This window comes from Micropterus dolomieu, unplaced genomic scaffold, assembly GCF_021292245.1.
Source record: "Micropterus dolomieu isolate WLL.071019.BEF.003 ecotype Adirondacks unplaced genomic scaffold, ASM2129224v1 contig_8794, whole genome shotgun sequence".
NCBI lineage: Eukaryota > Metazoa > Chordata > Actinopteri > Centrarchiformes > Centrarchidae > Micropterus > Micropterus dolomieu.
Genome location: NW_025737780.1, coordinates 1 through 5,735, shown reverse-complemented (window position 1 = coordinate 5,735; position 5,735 = coordinate 1). Strand labels below are relative to the sequence as shown.

Sequence of the window (5,735 nt, the reverse complement as noted above, 5' to 3'; positions counted from 1 at the left end):
GAGGAGGCATTATATCATCATCATATTTGATTTGAGAGTCCGTTGTTGACTAAAAACATATGTTGATACAACTAAACATTATTGTACCGAATGATAACGCAAGTTAGTCATTTTGATGTTCTGGACCTTTGCTTCGGGAAATTTTCTCTAACTGGACCTCTTTGAATTCTAATTGAATACTCCTGATCTACTCCAACGACTGCACCTCAGGAGACTCATCTGTCAAACTCCTGAAGTTCGCTGACGACACAACGGTCATCGGCCTCATCCGGGATGGTGATGAGTCGGCCTACAGACGGGAGGTTGGTCAGCTGGCTCTCTGGTACGGTCAGAACAACCTGGAGCTTAACATGCTCAAAACTGTGGAGATGACCGTGGACTTCAGGAGGAGCCCCCCCCCCCCCCCCCAGAGGATGTACTTCCTGCACCAGCTCAGGAAGCGCAATCTGCCCAAGTAGCTGCTGATCCAGTTCTACACAACCGTCATCCAGTCTGTTCTCTGCACCTCCATCACTGTCTGGTTCTGCCACCAAAAAGGACAGGAGCAGACTACAACGGACAGTCAGGACTGCAGAAAAGATCATTGCCCCCTGCCCCCCCTCCCGTCTTTCAATCCTTGTGACACCCTGGTCTACATGTTCTGGACCTCTGGTTCTGACTGAATGGTCACCTGGTTTGTGTATTTCTATTTTGCCACCACATCACAGAGGGAAATATTGTACTTTTTACTTCAGACAGATATAGTTACCAACTACTTTACAAATTAAGATTTTACATAGAAAACATGAATTATAGATTGAGAAACCGAACAGTTCATAATATATTTAAAATTAGAGTAATCTTGGCCAAATACAACAGTAAAAAGCTACCGTCTCATGTGGAGACAAACCGGTTGACAGAGCTGCTTTCTCACGCCACCTCATTTCTGTCTAATTTCTTATAATAAAAAAAAAGGTTTGAAGAAATGTTTAAAACTGAATTTTTAATATTTTCAGTGATTTACAGATTTGCACATAAATGATTTGGGATTAAATCACTTTACCTTTAAATAGATTTCAGTTTCATTTTTTACTATTTTGAACAATTATTTACAGTTACACAGTATATTGTATACATTTATTTTGGTGCCTGTGTCACCTTTCTTGTATTTTGGGTTTTTGGCAGCTTAAAACTTTATTAAATGAACAAACCGAGAATCAGACTCACAGCTGAGTTTGTGCTGAAATAAAGGACACCATGTATGAGGGGTGAGGACAGTTTAAAAGGTAGACAACTGTTTACATGTAAACGTTGTCTTTGCAGAAGACTGAAATATAAATGCATTAATAACCATCATAATAATAATCCAGTAATAAAGCAGTACAGTAAAATCAGTATCATCAGACAATTGTACTTATTTTTTTAAAAGTAATGTCTGGGCATTTTCATGCCTTTGTTTAGCACTGGTGTCTTTTTAGTTTAACATTTTCCTAATCAATTTTTTTTATTTGATCTTAATTTTCCTCTTTGATGTGTCTTATAGTTTTATATCGCTTTTCTTTTTTAAACGTTAATCTTCCCTAATAACTTCCATTTTGGTTATTTGGTATTGCTGGAATTTTTAAAAACATTGTCAAGCACCTTGTATTGTTATTTTACACAAAAGGCGCTCTACAAATAAAGTCTGAATGATTAATTTATTAGTGGAAGTTTAAATATGGGAATCATCTTTTGTAAAATGTGTTTTCAGACAGACAGAGCAGCAGATCATCAACACATTTGTTTTAAATAAAATATAGAAAGAATTATCAGCTCACAGAACAACACTTAAAAATAAAATCTTAGTTTTTATTTCTAATCTTAAGTTATTTTGATCAAAACTAACTTTAAATGTGAGCGATGAAGAGGAAACAACCTGCAGCTCTGAGTTTGGACACCAGGGGGCAGTGAAGCACCGAGGAGAGCTGGAGTCTGCAGACAGTTAGAGGCAGGAAGAGTTCCAGCAGCAGAGTCTGAGAGGCTGCAGGCAAACACAGGAGGGAGAAATGAGCTTTTCAGGGGCCACAGCAGATTTAATGTTGGGCCCCAAACCTTATTTCTGCTATTTTTATTTCTGTGCAAAGACTCAGAGATGATTCACAGATTCTGTTTGTCCGCAGTGATTAAATGAAGGTCAGGAATTTGTGAAGAAATTCATTTGAATATCTGTTAAACCTGACCAGCTGTTTGCTTCATGAGCATATTCTAGCCTACTGTACTACAGCTAGTTTTGTCACAGTCCAGTGTTTCCATCAGCAGCAGTACTCTTTATTCTATTATATAGTAAAACATACACACCAACTTATAAAACCATATTATCAAAACTACCACAATTATCATTATTGTATTATATACTTTACCAGATGGAAAACCCTTTACACCCGTTTCTCTCCATTTCAAATACTCACAGAACAGGATAAATACGTAGATTTTGTGAGCCATTCTTGTCGTTTGTCTGTAGAAATTGTATCTCTGTCTATTTTTGTTGCGTCTGTGAAATCTTTGTGTAATGTTTGTCATTTTTAATAAGTCATATCTGCATACATGAAAACTAAGATGGTCATCTCAGAGTTGTGTTTGTGAGTTTCTTTGATTTAAACTAAAGAACATCACACTGTGGTTTTTGGTCAGAATGATTATTATTGATGGACAAAGTGAAGACTGGATTTATTTCTGCAGATGATCGGAGACGCCTGCAGACATGACTACAGGTACAGTATGTTAATGCAAATGTCAGGTCATTGCCAGAGAATTTTACTAATTAATTATTCTGTGTATTCATCCTTTAATATTTTCTTTTATGCCTCCAGCAGCTGTTGTTGATGTTCATCAGTTTCCGTCTGTGATGCAGTAAAAGCAGCAGAAATTAAATATGCTTTATCTCTACATGTGAATTCTTGTTTTGGATAAATAGACATTTGACTTAACATTAATCACACTTGAAAGATCAAATTTCAAGGATTCGTATGAAGTAGTATCCATAAAAAAATGTATATAAAAACATTTCAATAAGCTCTTTTTGTCGTGTTTCGTTGTATTTTGGTATTTAAGGCAATAACTGTTCTAAGTTCTGCTCTGTTGAGCTTCATAGTAAAGATGTGAGTTATAGCAGTATTTCTTATTTAGGAACAATAACTTGTGATACGGACTGTTGATTGGTCACAGTAGTGTTAGCAACTGTCATGAAAACAGTTTATTTTTACCTGTTAATCCAGCTCAGGTGTGCAGCGGGTGGAGCCTTTCCAATCTAGTAACAGTAGCAGTTTGAGTACTACCAGTGAGTACAGCTACTGTTACTAACACTACTACTGTCAGTAGTTACTGCTAGTACTGGTGGTAGCAGTAGGCACAGTAGAGATGTTGCAAAGTGCTGAAGCAGCAGCAGCAGCAGCAGCAGCAGCAGTAGCAGCAGCAGCAGCAGCAGTAGTAGTAGTAGTAGTAGTAGTAGTAGTAGACATGATGATGATGATAGTAGTAGTAGTATGGCAGACCAGAAACAGGATCAGAAGAGCCGTGAGCGGGTATAAATGGTAAGAGGCTGATGAGGGAAGTGAGAGCAGGTGTGGCGGTCAGGTGAAGGGGGGAGGAGGGACAGTCTGAGGAGGACACCTGGTGGAGAGCTGGAGGATGGCAGGTCTGAGGATCCAGATCCAGAGGGCAGTGCTGAGGGGAAGAAGGGACTGAGGAGTACATTTACTCGTGAAATACAGAAGTACAGTTTTTAGCAGTGGAGGAGAAAGTATCCTTTACTTCAGTAAAAGTACTCATACCACACTGTAAAAATACTCTGCTGCAAGTAAAAGTGCTGCATAAGAAAATGTTGCAATGTTTAAGTAAAACTATGCAGAATAAGTATAATCATAAAAACGTAACTTAAAGTATTAAGAGTAAAAGTACTCTGATACAGTTATACTATTATATATTTTATCATCATCATCAACTAATTGACTGACGGAAGGTTTCAGCTGTACTTTTAACAAAACATCCGATTTTTAGAAACTCTTATTGTGTTTTGTGTAAAAATTTGTGAAGTAACTAAAGTTGTCAGATAAACGTAGTGAAGTAAAAAGTAAAGTATTTCCTCTGAGATGTTGTGCAGTAGAAAAGACTCACTACAAGTACCTCGTCGTAGTATTAGTCGTAGTAACAGAGGTATTAAGTATGCGGTGACCTCTGACCCTTCATGATGCTTTTTGGGTCAAAGTTGAACTTGATGAACGGAGGTGAACGCCTGATGATGCTGCGCTCTGATTGGACGACAGCAGCACTGCCTCAAACTGAAATGAGGTGAACCTGCAGAGTGGCGGCTCTGCGGGTTCAAACTCCACACGCCGACCCGATTGGACGGCCCGTCGTCCAGCTCCAGTGGTGAGAGCCAATCGGCACGCAGCTGCCGGTTGTTCCTGTGTTTAATGTGCAGCAGGTCGCACTTCCTGTTTGCAGCCTGCGGCTCTGATGGCGAGTCAGGACTCATCTCTGGATGTGTGTCAGCAGAGTAACCGGGTACATGTACTCAAGTACTGCACGTGACAACAATGTTGAGATACTTTTTACTTCTAGTCCACCATATTTTAAAGGGAAATGTAGTACTTTTTACTGCAGTACTTTTATCTGACAGATTTTAATTATTAATCCAAAATAAATTATTTAAGGTTGAGATAAAACTTCATTGATCCCTGCTGGAACATTCACAAACTACCCAGCAGTATGTACAGTACCTGCTGCAACATTAAAGTGATTAATGCATCAATAATTATAATGGTGTTATTATTCTGCATGATGTGTACTTTTACTTTTTATAGTAATATTTTTGTTCTTCTACTTAATTAAGGTTTGAATGCAGTACTTTTCCTTCTAGTGGAGTATTTCTACACTGTGGTGTTACTTAAAGACTCAGAGGTCGTCCTCCGGCCTGTCATGGTGACAAACATCCGTCCAGATGAACTCTTTAATAAGAACAGGTGCATGCTGGGTCATATTTAACTTGTGTGGATGTGTGCGTGGTCAACTTGTGCATCAGAGATCTGCGCATGATCAGACGAGGCTGGACGACCACAAACTTTGCCTCTGGACGTTCACTTTAAGAACTTCAAAGATCAGAGTCTTTTATTTAACCCACTCAAAAGTGTTTCAAACATTGTTCTAAATGAACCACGAAAAATCCAGTCATGTCATGAAATGTGCTCAAATACTGGTCGGAAGACTGAAACTCAACATTTAGGCTGCTGAAAACTGTTTCATATCGAAACAGCATCACAGACTTCCATGTTTGTTTACCTTTATTTTTTACGCCGGCTTCCCCTGGTAACCCTCCGTTTAACAGCGAAACACTATGAACTGTGGGTAAATCCCTCAGGTAAAGTCTGCAGAGATGCGGCCCATACAGGATGTCTTTGGCAGGGGGACCGTCCGAAACCCGGGAACGCTCCTCGGTGTCCGTGTACGTGGGGATCAGGACTCAGCTGACACTGAGGGGAACTAGGGGAACAGGGTTGCAGTGTTGTGGTGTGAGTTTTTGCCGTGCGATGTCAGAGTTTCTGGTGTCAGGCCCCACACGGAGACCTTTCTCTACGTTTGCGCCTCCCAGACTAAAACAGCGAAAACGAAGACCTGAAATGGAGAAGTTTGCAAACGCTGCCGACCCCGTTTTTGGTTTAAAAACTCCAGGTAGCGTTTTAGTGAAGACGGGCAAAACCAGAGGACTTTAGAAACGAAGA

General features: G+C 39.6%; 1 long non-coding RNA gene across 1 annotated transcript; it reads right to left on the bottom strand.

Moving 5' to 3' along the window:
• Positions 1-1,806: 1,806 nt before the first annotated feature.
• Positions 1,807-3,454, bottom strand: LOC123965173. The gene is made up of 2 exons (XR_006823642.1): positions 3,222-3,454; positions 1,807-1,999 (listed from the first exon to the last, which is right to left on the bottom strand). It is a non-coding gene; the product is annotated as an uncharacterized LOC123965173 (long non-coding RNA).
• Between the last annotated feature and the right edge of the window lie 2,281 nt (positions 3,455-5,735).